The following is a 15,353-nucleotide window of genomic DNA, read 5'->3' as shown; positions in this document are numbered from 1 at the left end:
TAGGAGGCACTTTCTAAAAAAAGAGCCATTGCATGAAAATGCTTAGCTAAAAATCCATTGTTTCTGCCCAGTTTCGAACTGGGGACCTTTCGCGTGTGAGACGAACGTGATAACCACTACACTACAGAAACTTCTCAGAAACTATACTAGACACCAACCAATGTAGGAGTCACTTTCATAAAATAGAGCCATTGAAGAAAAATGCTTAGGTTAAAAACACTTGTTTCTGCCCAGTTTCGAACTGAGGACCTTTCGCGTGTAAGGCGAACGTGATAACCACTATACTACAGAAACGTCTTAGAGACTATGCCAGACACCATCCAATGTAGGAGGCACTTTCTAAAAAATGAGCCATTGCATGAAAATGCTTAGCTAAAAATCCATTGTTTCTGCCCAGTTTCGAACTGGGGACCTTTCGCGTGTCAGGCGAACGTGATAACCACTACACTACAGAAACTTCTCAGAAACTATACTAGACACCAACCAATGTAGGAGTCACTTTCATAAAATAGAGCCATTGAAGAAAAATGCTTAGGTTAAAAACACTTGTTTCTGCCCAGTTTCGAACTGTGGACCTTTCGCGTGTAAGGCGAACGTGATAACCACTACACTACAGAAACGTCTTAGAAACTACGCCAGACACCATCCAATGTAGGAGGCACTTTCTAAAAAAAGAGCCATTGCATGAAAATGCTTAGCTAAAAATCCATTGTTTCTGCCCAGTTTCGAACTGGGGACCTTTCGCGTGTGAGGCGAACATGATAACCACTACACTACAGAAACTTCTCAGAAACTATACAAGACACCAACCAATGTAGGAGTCACTTTCATAAAATAGAGCCATTGAAGAAAAATGCTTAGGTTAAAAACACTTGTTTCTGCCCAGTTTCGAACTGGGGACCTTTCGCGTGTAAGGCGAACGTCATAACCACTACACTACAGAAACGTCTTAGAAACTACGCCAGACACCATCCAATGTAGGAGGCACTTTCTAAAAAAAGAGCCATTGCATGAAAATGCTTAGCTAAAAATCCATTGTTTCTGCGCAGTTTCGAACTGGGGACCTTTCACGTGTTAGGCGAACGTGATAACCACTACACTACAGAAACTTCTCCGAAACTATACCAGACACCAACCAATGTATGAGGCACTTTCTAAAAACAGAGTCATTGAAGAAAAATGCTTAGGTTAAAAACACTTGTTTCTGCCCAGTTTCTACCATCTTAGAAACAAAGCCAGACACCATCCAATGTAGGAGGCACTGTCTAATAAAAGGGCCATTGCATTAAAATGCTTAGCTAAAAATCCATTGTTTCTGCCCAGTTTCGAACTGGGGACCTTTCGCGTGTTAGGCGAACGTGATAACCACTACACTACAGAAACTTCTCGGAAACTATACCAGATACCAACCAATGTAGGGGGCACTTTCTAAAAAAAAGAGCCATTGCATGAAAATGCTTAGCTAAAAATCCATTGTTTCTGCCCAGTTTCGAACTGGGGACCTTTCGCGTGTTAGGCGAACGTGATAACCACTACACTACAGAAACTTATCGGAAACTATACAAGATACCAACCAATGTAGGAGGCACTTTCTAAAAACAGAGTCATTGAAGAAAAATGCTTAGGTTAAAAACACTTGTTTCTGCCCAGTTTCAAACTGGGGACCTTTCGCGTGTAAGGCGAACGTGATAACCACTACACTACAGAAACGTCTTAGAAACTATACCAGACACCAACCAATGTAGGAGGCACTTTCTAAAAACAGAGTCATTGAAGAAAAATGCTTAGGTTAAAAACACTTGTTTCTGCCCAGTTTCTACCATCTTAGAAACAAAGCCAGACACCATCCAATGTAGGAGGCACTGTCTAAAAAAAGGGCCATTGCATTAAAATGCTTAGCTAAAAATCCATTGTTTCTGCCCAGTTTCAAACTGGGGACCTTTCGCGTGTTAGGCGAACGTGATAACCACTACACTACAGAAACTTCTCGGAAACTATACCAGACACCAACCAATGTAGGAGGCACTTTCTAAAAACAGAGTCATTGAAGAAAAATGCTTAGGTTAAAAACACTTGTTTATGCCCAGTTTCTACCGTCTTAGAAACTAAGCCAGACAGCATCCAATGTAGGAGGCACTGTCTAAAAAAAGGGCCATTGCATTAAAATGCTTATCTAAAAATCCATTGTTTCTGCCCAGTTTCGAACTGGGGACCTTTCGCGTGTTAGGCGAACGTGATAACCACTACACTACAGAAACTTCTCGGAAACTATACCAGACACCAACCAATGTAGGAGGCACTTTCTAAAAACAGAGTCATTGAAGAAAAATGCTTAGGTTAAAAACACTTGTTTCTGCCCAGTTTCTACCGTCTTAGAAACTAAGCCAGACACCATCCAATGTAGGAGGCACTGTCTAAAAAAAGGGCCATTGCATTAAAATGGTTAGCTAAAAATCCATTGTTTCTGCCCAGTGTCGAACTGGGGACCTTGTGCGTGTTAGGCGAACGTGCTAACCACTACACTACAGAAACTTCTCGGAAACTATACCAGACACCAACCAATGTAGGAGGCACTTTCTAAAAACAGAGTCATTGAAGAAAAATGCTTAGGTTAAAAACACTTGTTTCTGCCCAGTTTCGAACTGGGGACCTTTCACGTGTATGGCAAACGTGATAACCACTACACTACAGAAACCCCATAGAAACTAAGCCAGACACCATCCTATGTAGGAGGCACTTTCTAAAAAAAGAGCCATTGCATGAAAATGCTTAGCTAAAAATCCATTGTTTCTGCCCAGTTTCGAACTGGGGACCTTTCGCGTGTGAGACGAACGTGATAACCACTACACTACAGAAACTTCTCAGAAACTATACTAGACACCAACCAATGTAGGAGTCACTTTCATAAAATAGAGCCATTGAAGAAAAATGCTTAGGTTAAAAACACTTGTTTCTGCCCAGTTTCGAACTGAGGACCTTTCGCGTGTAAGGCGAACGTGATAACCACTATACTACAGAAACGTCTTAGAGACTATGCCAGACACCATCCAATGTAGGAGGCACTTTCTAAAAAATGAGCCATTGCATGAAAATGCTTAGCTAAAAATCCATTGTTTCTGCCCAGTTTCGAACTTGGGACCTTTCGCGTGTTAGGCGAACGTGATAACCACTACACTACAGAAACTTCTCAGAAACTATACTGGACACCAACCAATGTAGGAGTCACTTTCATAAAATAGAGCCATTGAAGAAAAATGCTTAGGTTAAAAACACTTGTTTCTGCCCAGTTTCGAACTGTGGACCTTTCGCGTGTAAGGCGAACGTGATAACCACTACACTACAGAAACGTCTTAGAAACTACGCCAGACACCATCCAATGTAGGAGGCACTTTCTAAAAAAAGAGCCATTGCATGAAAATGCTTAGCTAAAAATCCATTGTTTCTGCCCAGTTTCGAACTGGGGACCTTTCGCGTGTGAGGCGAACATGATAACCACTACACTACAGAAACTTCTCAGAAACTATACAAGACACCAACCAATGTAGGAGTCACTTTCATAAAATAGAGCCATTGAAGAAAAATGCTTAGGTTAAAAACACTTGTTTCTGCCCAGTTTCGAACTGGGGACCTTTCGCGTGTAAGGCGAACGTGATAACCACTACACTACAGAAACGTCTTAGAAACTACGCCAGACACCATCCAATGTAGGAGGCACTTTCTAAAAAAAGAGCCATTGCATGAAAATGCTTAGCTAAAAATCCATTGTTTCTGCCCAGTTTCGAACTGGGGACCTTTCACGTGTTAGGCGAACGTGATAACCACTACACTACAGAAACTTCTCCGAAACTATACCAGACACCAACCAATGTAGGAGGCACTTTCTAAAAACAGAGTCATTGAAGAAAAATGCTTAGGTTAAAAACACTTGTTTCTGCCCAGTTTCTACCATCTTAGAAACAAAGCCAGACACCATCCAATGTAGGAGTCACTTTCATAAAATAGATCCATTGAAGAAAAATGCTTAGGTTAAAAACACTTGTTTCTGCCCAGTTTCGAACTGGGGACCTTTCGCGTGTTAGGCGAACGTGATAACCACTACACTACAGAAACTTCTCGGGAACTATACCAGATACCAACCAATGTAGGAGGCACTTTCTAAAAAAAGAGCCATTGCATGAAAATGCTTAGCTAAAAATCCATTGTTTCTGCCCAGTTTCGAACTGGGGACCTTTCACGTGTTAGGCGAACGTGATAACCACTACACTACAGAAACTTCTCCGAAACTATACCAGACACCAACCAATGTAGGAGGCACTTTCTAAAAACAGAGTCATTGAAGAAAAATGCTTAGGTTAAAAACACTTGTTTCTGCCCAGTTTCTACCATCTTAGAAACAAAGCCAGACACCATCCAATGTAGGAGTCACTTTCATAAAATAGAGCCATTGAAGAAAAATGCTTAGGTTAAAAACACTTGTTTCTGCCCAGTTTCGAACTGGGGACCTTTCGCGTGTTAGGCGAACGTGATAACCACTACACTACAGAAACTTCTCGGGAACTATACCAGATACCAACCAATGTAGGAGGCACTTTCTAAAAAAAGAGCCATTGCATGAAAATGCTTAGCTAAAAATCCATTGTTTCTGCCCAGTTTCGAACTGGGGACCTTTCGCGTGTTAGGCGAACGTGATAACCACTACACTACAGAAACTTCTCGGAAACTATACCAGATACCAACCAATGTAGGAGGCACTTTCTAAAAACAGAGTCATTGAAGAAAAATGCTTAGGTTAAAAACACTTGTTTCTGCCCAGTTTCAAACTGGGGACCTTTCGCGTGTAAGGCGTACGTGATAACCACTACACTACAGAAACGTCTTAGAAACTATACCAGACACCAACCAATGTAGGAGGCACTTTCTAAAAACAGAGTCATTGAAGAAAAATGCTTAGGTTAAAAACACTTGTTTCTGCCCAGTTTCTACCATCTTAGAAACAAAGCCAGACACCATCCAATGTAGGAGGCACTGTCTAAAAAAAGGGCCATTGCATTAAAATGCTTAGTTATAAATCCATTGTTTCTGCCCAGTTTCGAACTGGGGACCTTTCGCGTGTTAGGCGAACGTGATAACCACTACACTACAGAAACTTCTCGGAAACTATAGCAGATACCAACCAATGTAGGAGGCACTTTCTAAAAAAAGAGCCATTGCATGAAAATGCTTAGCTAAAAATCTATTGTTTCTGCCCAGTTTCGAACTGGGGACCTTTCGCGTGTTAGGCGAACGTGATAATCACTACACTACAGAAACTTCTCGGAAACTATACCAGATACCAACCAATGTAGGAGGCACTTTCTAAAAACAGAGTCATTGAAGAAAAATGCTTAGGTTAAAAACACTTGTTTCTGCCCAGTTTCAAACTGGGGACCTTTCGCGTGTAAGGCGAACGTGATAACCACTACACTACAGAAACGTCTTAGAAACTATACCAGACACCAACCAATGTAGGAGGCACTTTCTAAAAACAGAGTCATTGAAGAAAAATGCTTAGGTTAAAAACACTTGTTTCTGCCCAGTTTCTACCATCTTAGAAACTAAGCCAGACACCATCCAATGTAGGAGGCACTGTCTAAAAAAAGGGCCATTGCATTAAAATGCTTATCTAAAAATCCATTGTTTCTGCCCAGTTTCGAACTGGGGACCTTTCGCGTGTTAGGCGAACGTGATAACCACTACACTACAGAAACTTCTCGTAAATTATACCAGACACCAACCAATGTAGGAGGCACTTTCTAAAAACAGAGTCATTGAAGAAAAATGCTTAGGTTAAAAACACTTGTTTCTGCCCAGTTTCGAACTGGGGACCTTTCGCGTGTAAGGCAAACGTGATAACCACTACACTACAGAAACGCCATAGAAACTAAGCCAGACACCATCCTATGTAGGAGGCACTTTCTAAAAAAAGAGCCATTGCATGAAAATGCTTAGCTAAAAATCCATTGTTTCTGCCCAGTTTCGAACTGGGGACCTTTCGCGTGTGAGACGAACGTGATAACCACTACACTACAGAAACTTCTCAGAAACTATACCAGATACCAACCAATGTAGGAGGCACTTTCTAAAAAAAGAGCCATTGCATGAAAATGCTTAGCTAAAAATCCATTGTTTCTGCCCAGTTTCGAACTGGGGACCTTTCGCGTGTTAGGCGAACGTGATAATCACTACACTACAAAAACTTCTCGGAAACTATACCAGATACCAACCAATGTAGGAGGCACTTTCTAAAAACAGAGTCATTGAAGAAAAATGCTTAGGTTAAAAACACTTGTTTCTGCCCAGTTTCAAACTGGGGACCTTTCGCGTGTAAGGCGAACGTGATAACCACTACACTACAGAAACGTCTTAGAAACTATACCAGACACCAACCAATGTAGGAGGCACTTTCTAAAAACAGAGTCATTGAAGAAAAATGCTTAGGTTAAAAACACTTGTTTCTGCCCAGTTTCTACCATCTTAGAAACTAAGCCAGACACCATCCTATGTAGGAGGCACTTTCTAAAAAAAGAGCCATTGCATGAAAATGCTTAGCTAAAAATCCATTGTTTCTGCCCAGTTTCGAACTGGGGACCTTTCGCGTGTGAGACGAACGTGATAACCACTACACTACAGAAACTTCTCAGAAACTATACTAGACACCAACCAATGTAGGAGTCACTTTCATAAAATAGAGCCATTGAAGAAAAATGCTTAGGTTAAAAACACTTGTTTCTGCCCAGTTTCGAACTGGGGACCTTTCGCGTGTTAGGCGAACGTGATAACCACTACACTACAGAAACTTCTCGTAAACTATACCAGACACCAACCAATGTAGGAGGCACTTTCTAAAAACAGAGTCATTGAAGAAAAATGCTTAGGTTAAAAACACTTGTTTCTGCCCAGTTTCGAACTGGGGACTTTTCACGTGTAAGGCGAACGTGATAACCACTACACTACAGAAACGCCTTAGAAACTAAGCCAGACACGATCCTATGTAGGAGGCACTTTCTAAAAAAAGAGCCATTGCATGAAAATGCTTAGCTAAAAATCCATTGTTTCTGCCCAGTTTCGAACTGGGGACCTTTCGCGTGTGAGGCGAACGTGATAACCACTACACTACAGAAACTTCTCAGAAACTATACTAGACACCAACCAATGTAGAAGTCACTTTCATAAAATAGAGCCATTGAAGAAAAATGCTTAGGTTAAAAACACTTGTTTCTGCCCAGTTTCGAACTGGGGACCTTTCGCTTGTAAGGCGAACGTGATAACCACTACACTACAGAAACGTCTTAGAGACTACGCCAGACGCCATCCAATGTAGGAGGCACTTTCTAAAAAATGAGCCATTGCATGAAAATGCTTAGCTAAAAATCCATTGTTTCTGCCCAGTTTCGAACTGGGGACCTTTCACGTGTTAGGCGAACGTGATAACCACTACACTACAGAAACTTCTCGGAAACTACACCAGACACCAACCAATGTAGGAGGCACTTTCTAAAAAAAGAGTCATTGAAGAAAAATGCTTAGGTTAAAAACACTTGTTTCTGCCCAGTTTCTACCGTTTTAGAAACAAAGCCAGACACCATCCAATGTAGGAGGCACTTTCTAAAAAAAGAGCCATTGCATGAAAATGCTTAGCTAAAAATCCATTGTTTCTGCCCAGTTTCGAACTGGGGACCTTTCGCGTGTGAGGCGAACGTGATAACCACTACAATACAGAAACTTCTAGGAAACTGTACCAGACACCAACCAATGTAGGAGGCACTTTCTAAAAACAGAGTCATTGAAGAAAAATGCTTAGGTTAAAAACACTTATTTCTGCCCAGTTTCGAACTGTGGACCTTTCGCGTGTAAGGCGAACGTGATAACCACTACACTACAGAAACGTCTTAGAAACTACGCCAGACACCATCCAATGTAGGAGGCACTTTCTAAAAAAAGAGCCATTGCATTAAAATGCTTAGCTAAAAATCCATTGTTTCTGCCCAGTTTCGAACTGGGGACCTTTCACGTGTTAGGCGAACGTGTTAACCACTACACTACAGAAACTTCTCAGAAACTATACCAGACACCAACCAATGTAGGAGGCACTTTCTAAAAACAGAGTCATTGAAGAAAAATGCTTAGGTTAAAAACACTTGTTTCTGCCCAGTTTCTACCGTCTTAGAAACTAAGCCAGACACCATCCAATGTAGGAGGCACTGTCTAAAAAAAGGGCCATTGCATTAAAATGCTTAGCTAAAAATCCATAGTTTCTGCCCAGTGTCGAACTGGGGACCTTTCGCGTGTTAGGCGAACGTGATAACCACTACACTACAGAAACTTCCCGGAAACTATACCAGACACCAACCAATGTAGGAGGCACATTCTAAAAACAGAGTCATTGAAGAAAAATGCTTAGGTTAAAAACACTTGTTTCTGCCCAGTTTCGAACTGGGGACCTTTCGCGTGTAAGGCGAACGTGATAACCACTACACTACAGAAACGTCTTAGAAACTAAGCCAGACACCATCCTATGTAGGAGGCACTTTCTAAAAAAAGAGCCATTGCATGAAAATGCTTAGCTAAAAATCCATTGTTTCTGCCCAGTTTCGAACTGGGGACCTTTCGCGTGTGAGGCGAACATGATAACCACTACACTACAGAAACTTCTGAGAAACTATACTAGACACCAACCAATGTAGGAGTCACTTTCATAAAATAGAGCCATTGAAGAAAAATGCTTAGGTTAAAAACACTTGTTTCTGCCCAGTTTCAAACTGGGGACCTTTCGCGTGTAAGGCGAACGTGATAACCACTACACTACAGAAACGTCTTAGAAACTAAGCCAGACACCATCCAATGTAGGAGGCACTTTCTAAAAAATGAGCCATTGCATGAAAATGCTTAGCTAAAAATCCATTGATTCTGCACAGTTTCGAACTGGGGACCTTTCGCGTGTTAGGCGAACGTGATAACCACTACACTACAGAAACTTCTCGGAAACTATACCAGACACCAACCAATGTAGGAGGCACTAAAAACAGAGTCATTGAAGAAAAATGCTTAGGTTAAAAACACTTGTTTCTGCCCGGTTTCTACCGTTTTAGAAACTAAGCCAGACACCATCCAATGTAGTAGGCACTTTCTAAAAAAAGAGCCATTGCATGAAAATGCTTAGCTAAAAATCCATTGTTTCTGCCCAGTTTCGAACTGGGGACCTTTCGCGTTTAAGGCGAACGTGATAACCACTACACTACAGAAACGTCTTAGAAACTAAGCCAGACACCATCCAATGTAGGAGGCACTTTCTAAAAAAAGAGCCATTGCATGAAAATGCTTAGCTAAAAATCCATGGTTTCTGCCCAGTTTCGAACTGGGGACCTTTCGCGTGTGAGGCGAACGTGATAACCACTACACTACAGAAACTACTCAGAAACTATATTAGACACCAACCAATATAGGAGGCACTGTCTAAAAAAAGGGCCATTGCATTAAAATGCTTAGCTAAAAATCCATTGTTTCTGCCCAGTTTCGAACTGGGGACCTTTCGCGTGTGAGGCGAACGTGATAACCACTACACTACAGAAACTTCTCAGAAACTATACTAGACACCAACCAATGTAGAAGTCACTTTCATAAAATAGAGCCATTGAAGAAAAATGCTTAGGTTAAAAACACTTGTTTCTGCCCAGTTTCGAACTGGGGACCTTTCGCGTGTAAGGCGAACGTGATAACCACTACACTACAGAAACGTCTTAGAGACTACGCCAGACGCCATCCAATGTAGGAGGCACTTTCTAAAAAATGAGCCATTGCATGAAAATGCTTAGCTAAAAATCCATTGTTTCTGCCCAGTTTCGAACTGGGGACCTTTCACGTGTTAGGCGAACGTGATAACCACTACACTACAGAAACTTCTCGGAAACTACACCAGACACCAACCAATGTAGGAGGCACTTTCTAAAAAAAGAGTCATTGAAGAAAAATGCTTAGGTTAAAAACACTTGTTTCTGCCCAGTTTCTACCGTTTTAGAAACAAAGCCAGACACCATCCAATGTAGGAGGCACTTTCTAAAAAAAGAGCCATTGCATGAAAATGCTTAGCTAAAAATCCATTGTTTCTGCCCAGTTTCGAACTGGGGACCTTTCGCGTGTGAGGCGAACGTGATAACCACTACAATACAGAAACTTCTAGGAAACTGTACCAGACACCAACCAATGTAGGAGGCACTTTCTAAAAACAGAGTCATTGAAGAAAAATGCTTAGGTTAAAAACACTTATTTCTGCCCAGTTTCGAACTGTGGACCTTTCGCGTGTAAGGCGAACGTGATAACCACTACACTACAGAAACGTCTTAGAAACTACGCCAGACACCATCCAATGTAGGAGGCACTTTCTAAAAAAAGAGCCATTGCATTAAAATGCTTAGCTAAAAATCCATTGTTTCTGCCCAGTTTCGAACTGGGGACCTTTCACGTGTTAGGCGAACGTGTTAACCACTACACTACAGAAACTTCTCAGAAACTATACCAGACACCAACCAATGTAGGAGGCACTTTCTAAAAACAGAGTCATTGAAGAAAAATGCTTAGGTTAAAAACACTTGTTTCTGCCCAGTTTCTACCGTCTTAGAAAGTAAGCCAGACACCATCCAATGTAGGAGGCACTGTCTAAAAAAAGGGCCATTGCATTAAAATGCTTAGCTAAAAATCCATAGTTTCTGCCCAGTGTCGAACTGGGGACCTTTCGCGTGTTAGGCGAACGTGATAACCACTACACTACAGAAACTTCCCGGAAACTATACCAGACACCAACCAATGTAGGAGGCACATTCTAAAAACAGAGTCATTGAAGAAAAATGCTTAGGTTAAAAACACTTGTTTCTGCCCAGTTTCGAACTGGGGACCTTTCGCGTGTAAGGCGAACGTGATAACCACTACACTACAGAAACGTCTTAGAAACTAAGCCAGACACCATCCTATGTAGGAGGCACTTTCTAAAAAAAGAGCCATTGCATGAAAATGCTTAGCTAAAAATCCATTGTTTCTGCCCAGTTTCGAACTGGGGACCTTTCGCGTGTGAGGCGAACATGATAACCACTACACTACAGAAACTTCTGAGAAACTATACTAGACACCAACCAATGTAGGAGTCACTTTCATAAAATAGAGCCATTGAAGAAAAATGCTTAGGTTAAAAACACTTGTTTCTGCCCAGTTTCAAACTGGGGACCTTTCGCGTGTAAGGCGAACGTGATAACCACTACACTACAGAAACGTCTTAGAAACTAAGCCAGACACCATCCAATGTAGGAGGCACTTTCTAAAAAATGAGCCATTGCATGAAAATGCTTAGCTAAAAATCCATTGATTCTGCACAGTTTCGAACTGGGGACCTTTCGCGTGTTAGGCGAACGTGATAACCACTACACTACAGAAACTTCTCGGAAACTATACCAGACACCAACCAATGTAGGAGGCACTAAAAACAGAGTCATTGAAGAAAAATGCTTAGGTTAAAAACACTTGTTTCTGCCCGGTTTCTACCGTTTTAGAAACTAAGCCAGACACCATCCAATGTAGTAGGCACTTTCTAAAAAAAGAGCCATTGCATGAAAATGCTTAGCTAAAAATCCATTGTTTCTGCCCAGTTTCGAACTGGGGACCTTTCGCGTGTAAGGCGAACGTGATAACCACTACACTACAGAAACGTCTTAGAAACTAAGCCAGACACCATCCAATGTAGGAGGCACTTTCTAAAAAAAGAGCCATTGCATGAAAATGCTTAGCTAAAAATCCATGGTTTCTGCCCAGTTTCGAACTGGGGACCTTTCGCGTGTGAGGCGAACGTGATAACCACTACACTACAGAAACTACACAGAAACTATATTAGACACCAACCAATATAGGAGGCACTGTCTAAAAAAAGGGCCATTGCATTAAAATGCTTAGCTAAAAATCCATTGTTTCTGCCCAGTTTCGAACTGGGGACCTTTCGCGTGTTAGGCGAACGTGATAACCACTACACTACAGAAACTTCTCGGAAACTATACCAGACACCATCCAATGTAGGAGGCACTTTCATAAAATAGAGCCATTGAAGAAAAATGCTTAGGTTAAAAACACTTGTTTCTGCCCAGTTTCGAACTGGGGACCTTTCGCTTGTAAGGCGAACGTGATAACCACTACACTACAGAAACGTCTTAGAGACTACGCCAGACGCCATCCAATGTAGGAGGCACTTTCTAAAAAATGAGCCATTGCATGAAAATGCTTAGCTAAAAATCCATTGTTTCTGCCCAGTTTCGAACTGGGGACCTTTCACGTGTTAGGCGAACGTGATAACCACTACACTACAGAAACTTCTCGGAAACTACACCAGACACCAACCAATGTAGGAGGCACTTTCTAAAAAAAGAGTCATTGAAGAAAAATGCTTAGGTTAAAAACACTTGTTTCTGCCCAGTTTCTACCGTTTTAGAAACAAAGCCAGACACCATCCAATGTAGGAGGCACTTTCTAAAAAAAGAGCCATTGCATGAAAATGCTTAGCTAAAAATCCATTGTTTCTGCCCAGTTTCGAACTGGGGACCTTTCGCGTGTGAGGCGAACGTGATAACCACTACAATACAGAAACTTCTAGGAAACTGTACCAGACACCAACCAATGTAGGAGGCACTTTCTAAAAACAGAGTCATTGAAGAAAAATGCTTAGGTTAAAAACACTTATTTCTGCCCAGTTTCGAACTGTGGACCTTTCGCGTGTAAGGCGAACGTGATAACCACTACACTACAGAAACGTCTTAGAAACTACGCCAGACACCATCCAATGTAGGAGGCACTTTCTAAAAAAAGAGCCATTGCATTAAAATGCTTAGCTAAAAATCCATTGTTTCTGCCCAGTTTCGAACTGGGGACCTTTCACGTGTTAGGCGAACGTGTTAACCACTACACTACAGAAACTTCTCAGAAACTATACCAGACACCAACCAATGTAGGAGGCACTTTCTAAAAACAGAGTCATTGAAGAAAAATGCTTAGGTTAAAAACACTTGTTTCTGCCCAGTTTCTACCGTCTTAGAAACTAAGCCAGACACCATCCAATGTAGGAGGCACTGTCTAAAAAAAGGGCCATTGCATTAAAATGCTTAGCTAAAAATCCATAGTTTCTGCCCAGTGTCGAACTGGGGACCTTTCGCGTGTTAGGCGAACGTGATAACCACTACACTACAGAAACTTCCCGGAAACTATACCAGACACCAACCAATGTAGGAGGCACATTCTAAAAACAGAGTCATTGAAGAAAAATGCTTAGGTTAAAAACACTTGTTTCTGCCCAGTTTCGAACTGGGGACCTTTCGCGTGTAAGGCGAACGTGATAACCACTACACTACAGAAACGTCTTAGAAACTAAGCCAGACACCATCCTATGTAGGAGGCACTTTCTAAAAAAAGAGCCATTGCATGAAAATGCTTAGCTAAAAATCCATTGTTTCTGCCCAGTTTCGAACTGGGGACCTTTCGCGTGTGAGGCGAACATGATAACCACTACACTACAGAAACTTCTGAGAAACTATACTAGACACCAACCAATGTAGGAGTCACTTTCATAAAATAGAGCCATTGAAGAAAAATGCTTAGGTTAAAAACACTTGTTTCTGCCCAGTTTCAAACTGGGGACCTTTCGCGTGTAAGGCGAACGTGATAACCACTACACTACAGAAACGTCTTAGAAACTAAGCCAGACACCATCCAATGTAGGAGGCACTTTCTAAAAAATGAGCCATTGCATGAAAATGCTTAGCTAAAAATCCATTGATTCTGCACAGTTTCGAACTGGGGACCTTTCGCGTGTTAGGCGAACGTGATAACCACTACACTACAGAAACTTCTCGGAAACTATACCAGACACCAACCAATGTAGGAGGCACTAAAAACAGAGTCATTGAAGAAAAATGCTTAGGTTAAAAACACTTGTTTCTGCCCGGTTTCTACCGTTTTAGAAACTAAGCCAGACACCATCCAATGTAGTAGGCACTTTCTAAAAAAAGAGCCATTGCATGAAAATGCTTAGCTAAAAATCCATTGTTTCTGCCCAGTTTCGAACTGGGGACCTTTCGCGTTTAAGGCGAACGTGATAACCACTACACTACAGAAACGTCTTAGAAACTAAGCCAGACACCATCCAATGTAGGAGGCACTTTCTAAAAAAAGAGCCATTGCATGAAAATGCTTAGCTAAAAATCCATGGTTTCTGCCCAGTTTCGAACTGGGGACCTTTCGCGTGTGAGGCGAACGTGATAACCACTACACTACAGAAACTACTCAGAAACTATATTAGACACCAACCAATATAGGAGGCACTGTCTAAAAAAAGGGCCATTGCATTAAAATGCTTAGCTAAAAATCCATTGTTTCTGCCCAGTTTCGAACTGGGGACCTTTCGCGTGTGAGGCGAACGTGATAACCACTACACTACAGAAACTTCTCAGAAACTATACTAGACACCAACCAATGTAGAAGTCACTTTCATAAAATAGAGCCATTGAAGAAAAATGCTTAGGTTAAAAACACTTGTTTCTGCCCAGTTTCGAACTGGGGACCTTTCGCGTGTAAGGCGAACGTGATAACCACTACACTACAGAAACGTCTTAGAGACTACGCCAGACGCCATCCAATGTAGGAGGCACTTTCTAAAAAATGAGCCATTGCATGAAAATGCTTAGCTAAAAATCCATTGTTTCTGCCCAGTTTCGAACTGGGGACCTTTCACGTGTTAGGCGAACGTGATAACCACTACACTACAGAAACTTCTCGGAAACTACACCAGACACCAACCAATGTAGGAGGCACTTTCTAAAAAAAGAGTCATTGAAGAAAAATGCTTAGGTTAAAAACACTTGTTTCTGCCCAGTTTCTACCGTTTTAGAAACAAAGCCAGACACCATCCAATGTAGGAGGCACTTTCTAAAAAAAGAGCCATTGCATGAAAATGCTTAGCTAAAAATCCATTGTTTCTGCCCAGTTTCGAACTGGGGACCTTTCGCGTGTGAGGCGAACGTGATAACCACTACAATACAGAAACTTCTAGGAAACTGTACCAGACACCAACCAATGTAGGAGGCACTTTCTAAAAACAGAGTCATTGAAGAAAAATGCTTAGGTTAAAAACACTTATTTCTGCCCAGTTTCGAACTGTGGACCTTTCGCGTGTAAGGCGAACGTGATAACCACTACACTACAGAAACGTCTTAGAAACTACGCCAGACACCATCCAATGTAGGAGGCACTTTCTAAAAAAAGAGCCATTGCATTAAAATGCTTAGCTAAAA

At 41.6% G+C, this 15,353-nt stretch overlaps 50 non-coding genes across 50 annotated transcripts; all 50 read right to left on the bottom strand.

Annotated features, from left to right (window-relative positions):
* Positions 1 to 58: 58 nt before the first annotated feature.
* Positions 59 to 131, bottom strand: TRNAV-CAC (transfer RNA valine (anticodon CAC)). The gene has a single exon. It is a non-coding gene; the product is annotated as a tRNA-Val (tRNA).
* Positions 132 to 384: 253 nt separating this feature from the next.
* Positions 385 to 457, bottom strand: TRNAV-GAC (transfer RNA valine (anticodon GAC)). Its single transcript has one exon. It is a non-coding gene; the product is annotated as a tRNA-Val (tRNA).
* Positions 458 to 710: 253 nt separating this feature from the next.
* On the bottom strand, positions 711 to 783 carry TRNAV-CAC (transfer RNA valine (anticodon CAC)). Its single transcript has one exon. It is a non-coding gene; the product is annotated as a tRNA-Val (tRNA).
* Positions 784 to 1,310: 527 nt separating this feature from the next.
* On the bottom strand, positions 1,311 to 1,383 carry TRNAV-AAC (transfer RNA valine (anticodon AAC)). The gene has a single exon. It is a non-coding gene; the product is annotated as a tRNA-Val (tRNA).
* A 91-nt stretch (positions 1,384 to 1,474) lies between these two features.
* On the bottom strand, positions 1,475 to 1,547 carry TRNAV-AAC (transfer RNA valine (anticodon AAC)). Its single transcript has one exon. It is a non-coding gene; the product is annotated as a tRNA-Val (tRNA).
* A 90-nt stretch (positions 1,548 to 1,637) lies between these two features.
* TRNAV-UAC (transfer RNA valine (anticodon UAC)) lies at positions 1,638 to 1,710 on the bottom strand. The gene has a single exon. It is a non-coding gene; the product is annotated as a tRNA-Val (tRNA).
* Positions 1,711 to 2,185: 475 nt separating this feature from the next.
* TRNAV-AAC (transfer RNA valine (anticodon AAC)) lies at positions 2,186 to 2,258 on the bottom strand. Its single transcript has one exon. It is a non-coding gene; the product is annotated as a tRNA-Val (tRNA).
* Positions 2,259 to 2,785: 527 nt separating this feature from the next.
* TRNAV-CAC (transfer RNA valine (anticodon CAC)) lies at positions 2,786 to 2,858 on the bottom strand. Its single transcript has one exon. It is a non-coding gene; the product is annotated as a tRNA-Val (tRNA).
* A 579-nt stretch (positions 2,859 to 3,437) lies between these two features.
* TRNAV-CAC (transfer RNA valine (anticodon CAC)) lies at positions 3,438 to 3,510 on the bottom strand. Its single transcript has one exon. It is a non-coding gene; the product is annotated as a tRNA-Val (tRNA).
* A 90-nt stretch (positions 3,511 to 3,600) lies between these two features.
* Positions 3,601 to 3,673, bottom strand: TRNAV-UAC (transfer RNA valine (anticodon UAC)). The gene has a single exon. It is a non-coding gene; the product is annotated as a tRNA-Val (tRNA).
* A 90-nt stretch (positions 3,674 to 3,763) lies between these two features.
* On the bottom strand, positions 3,764 to 3,836 carry TRNAV-AAC (transfer RNA valine (anticodon AAC)). The gene has a single exon. It is a non-coding gene; the product is annotated as a tRNA-Val (tRNA).
* A 201-nt stretch (positions 3,837 to 4,037) lies between these two features.
* On the bottom strand, positions 4,038 to 4,110 carry TRNAV-AAC (transfer RNA valine (anticodon AAC)). Its single transcript has one exon. It is a non-coding gene; the product is annotated as a tRNA-Val (tRNA).
* A 90-nt stretch (positions 4,111 to 4,200) lies between these two features.
* On the bottom strand, positions 4,201 to 4,273 carry TRNAV-AAC (transfer RNA valine (anticodon AAC)). The gene has a single exon. It is a non-coding gene; the product is annotated as a tRNA-Val (tRNA).
* Positions 4,274 to 4,474: 201 nt separating this feature from the next.
* Positions 4,475 to 4,547, bottom strand: TRNAV-AAC (transfer RNA valine (anticodon AAC)). Its single transcript has one exon. It is a non-coding gene; the product is annotated as a tRNA-Val (tRNA).
* A 90-nt stretch (positions 4,548 to 4,637) lies between these two features.
* Positions 4,638 to 4,710, bottom strand: TRNAV-AAC (transfer RNA valine (anticodon AAC)). Its single transcript has one exon. It is a non-coding gene; the product is annotated as a tRNA-Val (tRNA).
* A 364-nt stretch (positions 4,711 to 5,074) lies between these two features.
* On the bottom strand, positions 5,075 to 5,147 carry TRNAV-AAC (transfer RNA valine (anticodon AAC)). Its single transcript has one exon. It is a non-coding gene; the product is annotated as a tRNA-Val (tRNA).
* Positions 5,148 to 5,400: 253 nt separating this feature from the next.
* On the bottom strand, positions 5,401 to 5,473 carry TRNAV-UAC (transfer RNA valine (anticodon UAC)). The gene has a single exon. It is a non-coding gene; the product is annotated as a tRNA-Val (tRNA).
* A 201-nt stretch (positions 5,474 to 5,674) lies between these two features.
* Positions 5,675 to 5,747, bottom strand: TRNAV-AAC (transfer RNA valine (anticodon AAC)). Its single transcript has one exon. It is a non-coding gene; the product is annotated as a tRNA-Val (tRNA).
* A 90-nt stretch (positions 5,748 to 5,837) lies between these two features.
* TRNAV-UAC (transfer RNA valine (anticodon UAC)) lies at positions 5,838 to 5,910 on the bottom strand. Its single transcript has one exon. It is a non-coding gene; the product is annotated as a tRNA-Val (tRNA).
* A 90-nt stretch (positions 5,911 to 6,000) lies between these two features.
* Positions 6,001 to 6,073, bottom strand: TRNAV-CAC (transfer RNA valine (anticodon CAC)). Its single transcript has one exon. It is a non-coding gene; the product is annotated as a tRNA-Val (tRNA).
* A 253-nt stretch (positions 6,074 to 6,326) lies between these two features.
* TRNAV-UAC (transfer RNA valine (anticodon UAC)) lies at positions 6,327 to 6,399 on the bottom strand. Its single transcript has one exon. It is a non-coding gene; the product is annotated as a tRNA-Val (tRNA).
* Positions 6,400 to 6,600: 201 nt separating this feature from the next.
* Positions 6,601 to 6,673, bottom strand: TRNAV-CAC (transfer RNA valine (anticodon CAC)). Its single transcript has one exon. It is a non-coding gene; the product is annotated as a tRNA-Val (tRNA).
* Positions 6,674 to 6,763: 90 nt separating this feature from the next.
* On the bottom strand, positions 6,764 to 6,836 carry TRNAV-AAC (transfer RNA valine (anticodon AAC)). Its single transcript has one exon. It is a non-coding gene; the product is annotated as a tRNA-Val (tRNA).
* Positions 6,837 to 7,089: 253 nt separating this feature from the next.
* TRNAV-CAC (transfer RNA valine (anticodon CAC)) lies at positions 7,090 to 7,162 on the bottom strand. Its single transcript has one exon. It is a non-coding gene; the product is annotated as a tRNA-Val (tRNA).
* Positions 7,163 to 7,252: 90 nt separating this feature from the next.
* On the bottom strand, positions 7,253 to 7,325 carry TRNAV-UAC (transfer RNA valine (anticodon UAC)). The gene has a single exon. It is a non-coding gene; the product is annotated as a tRNA-Val (tRNA).
* Positions 7,326 to 7,415: 90 nt separating this feature from the next.
* TRNAV-AAC (transfer RNA valine (anticodon AAC)) lies at positions 7,416 to 7,488 on the bottom strand. Its single transcript has one exon. It is a non-coding gene; the product is annotated as a tRNA-Val (tRNA).
* A 964-nt stretch (positions 7,489 to 8,452) lies between these two features.
* TRNAV-UAC (transfer RNA valine (anticodon UAC)) lies at positions 8,453 to 8,525 on the bottom strand. Its single transcript has one exon. It is a non-coding gene; the product is annotated as a tRNA-Val (tRNA).
* A 90-nt stretch (positions 8,526 to 8,615) lies between these two features.
* Positions 8,616 to 8,688, bottom strand: TRNAV-CAC (transfer RNA valine (anticodon CAC)). The gene has a single exon. It is a non-coding gene; the product is annotated as a tRNA-Val (tRNA).
* A 90-nt stretch (positions 8,689 to 8,778) lies between these two features.
* Positions 8,779 to 8,851, bottom strand: TRNAV-UAC (transfer RNA valine (anticodon UAC)). The gene has a single exon. It is a non-coding gene; the product is annotated as a tRNA-Val (tRNA).
* Positions 8,852 to 9,211: 360 nt separating this feature from the next.
* TRNAL-UAA (transfer RNA leucine (anticodon UAA)) lies at positions 9,212 to 9,284 on the bottom strand. The gene has a single exon. It is a non-coding gene; the product is annotated as a tRNA-Leu (tRNA).
* Positions 9,285 to 9,374: 90 nt separating this feature from the next.
* TRNAV-CAC (transfer RNA valine (anticodon CAC)) lies at positions 9,375 to 9,447 on the bottom strand. Its single transcript has one exon. It is a non-coding gene; the product is annotated as a tRNA-Val (tRNA).
* Positions 9,448 to 9,537: 90 nt separating this feature from the next.
* On the bottom strand, positions 9,538 to 9,610 carry TRNAV-CAC (transfer RNA valine (anticodon CAC)). The gene has a single exon. It is a non-coding gene; the product is annotated as a tRNA-Val (tRNA).
* Positions 9,611 to 9,700: 90 nt separating this feature from the next.
* On the bottom strand, positions 9,701 to 9,773 carry TRNAV-UAC (transfer RNA valine (anticodon UAC)). Its single transcript has one exon. It is a non-coding gene; the product is annotated as a tRNA-Val (tRNA).
* A 90-nt stretch (positions 9,774 to 9,863) lies between these two features.
* Positions 9,864 to 9,936, bottom strand: TRNAV-AAC (transfer RNA valine (anticodon AAC)). The gene has a single exon. It is a non-coding gene; the product is annotated as a tRNA-Val (tRNA).
* A 964-nt stretch (positions 9,937 to 10,900) lies between these two features.
* Positions 10,901 to 10,973, bottom strand: TRNAV-UAC (transfer RNA valine (anticodon UAC)). The gene has a single exon. It is a non-coding gene; the product is annotated as a tRNA-Val (tRNA).
* A 90-nt stretch (positions 10,974 to 11,063) lies between these two features.
* Positions 11,064 to 11,136, bottom strand: TRNAV-CAC (transfer RNA valine (anticodon CAC)). The gene has a single exon. It is a non-coding gene; the product is annotated as a tRNA-Val (tRNA).
* Positions 11,137 to 11,226: 90 nt separating this feature from the next.
* Positions 11,227 to 11,299, bottom strand: TRNAV-UAC (transfer RNA valine (anticodon UAC)). Its single transcript has one exon. It is a non-coding gene; the product is annotated as a tRNA-Val (tRNA).
* Positions 11,300 to 11,659: 360 nt separating this feature from the next.
* TRNAV-UAC (transfer RNA valine (anticodon UAC)) lies at positions 11,660 to 11,732 on the bottom strand. The gene has a single exon. It is a non-coding gene; the product is annotated as a tRNA-Val (tRNA).
* A 90-nt stretch (positions 11,733 to 11,822) lies between these two features.
* On the bottom strand, positions 11,823 to 11,895 carry TRNAV-CAC (transfer RNA valine (anticodon CAC)). The gene has a single exon. It is a non-coding gene; the product is annotated as a tRNA-Val (tRNA).
* A 90-nt stretch (positions 11,896 to 11,985) lies between these two features.
* Positions 11,986 to 12,058, bottom strand: TRNAV-AAC (transfer RNA valine (anticodon AAC)). The gene has a single exon. It is a non-coding gene; the product is annotated as a tRNA-Val (tRNA).
* A 90-nt stretch (positions 12,059 to 12,148) lies between these two features.
* TRNAV-UAC (transfer RNA valine (anticodon UAC)) lies at positions 12,149 to 12,221 on the bottom strand. Its single transcript has one exon. It is a non-coding gene; the product is annotated as a tRNA-Val (tRNA).
* Positions 12,222 to 12,311: 90 nt separating this feature from the next.
* TRNAV-AAC (transfer RNA valine (anticodon AAC)) lies at positions 12,312 to 12,384 on the bottom strand. Its single transcript has one exon. It is a non-coding gene; the product is annotated as a tRNA-Val (tRNA).
* A 964-nt stretch (positions 12,385 to 13,348) lies between these two features.
* TRNAV-UAC (transfer RNA valine (anticodon UAC)) lies at positions 13,349 to 13,421 on the bottom strand. Its single transcript has one exon. It is a non-coding gene; the product is annotated as a tRNA-Val (tRNA).
* Positions 13,422 to 13,511: 90 nt separating this feature from the next.
* TRNAV-CAC (transfer RNA valine (anticodon CAC)) lies at positions 13,512 to 13,584 on the bottom strand. Its single transcript has one exon. It is a non-coding gene; the product is annotated as a tRNA-Val (tRNA).
* A 90-nt stretch (positions 13,585 to 13,674) lies between these two features.
* Positions 13,675 to 13,747, bottom strand: TRNAV-UAC (transfer RNA valine (anticodon UAC)). Its single transcript has one exon. It is a non-coding gene; the product is annotated as a tRNA-Val (tRNA).
* Positions 13,748 to 14,107: 360 nt separating this feature from the next.
* Positions 14,108 to 14,180, bottom strand: TRNAL-UAA (transfer RNA leucine (anticodon UAA)). The gene has a single exon. It is a non-coding gene; the product is annotated as a tRNA-Leu (tRNA).
* Positions 14,181 to 14,270: 90 nt separating this feature from the next.
* TRNAV-CAC (transfer RNA valine (anticodon CAC)) lies at positions 14,271 to 14,343 on the bottom strand. Its single transcript has one exon. It is a non-coding gene; the product is annotated as a tRNA-Val (tRNA).
* A 90-nt stretch (positions 14,344 to 14,433) lies between these two features.
* TRNAV-CAC (transfer RNA valine (anticodon CAC)) lies at positions 14,434 to 14,506 on the bottom strand. The gene has a single exon. It is a non-coding gene; the product is annotated as a tRNA-Val (tRNA).
* Positions 14,507 to 14,596: 90 nt separating this feature from the next.
* Positions 14,597 to 14,669, bottom strand: TRNAV-UAC (transfer RNA valine (anticodon UAC)). Its single transcript has one exon. It is a non-coding gene; the product is annotated as a tRNA-Val (tRNA).
* A 90-nt stretch (positions 14,670 to 14,759) lies between these two features.
* On the bottom strand, positions 14,760 to 14,832 carry TRNAV-AAC (transfer RNA valine (anticodon AAC)). The gene has a single exon. It is a non-coding gene; the product is annotated as a tRNA-Val (tRNA).
* Between the last annotated feature and the right edge of the window lie 521 nt (positions 14,833 to 15,353).

The sequence above is a fragment of the Crinia signifera genome, chromosome 3 (genome assembly GCF_055691185.1).
Source record: "Crinia signifera chromosome 3, ASM5569118v1, whole genome shotgun sequence".
Lineage (NCBI taxonomy): Eukaryota > Metazoa > Chordata > Amphibia > Anura > Myobatrachidae > Crinia > Crinia signifera.
The sequence above is the reverse complement of the archived record's forward strand: the minus strand, read 5'-3'. Positions and strand labels throughout refer to the sequence as shown.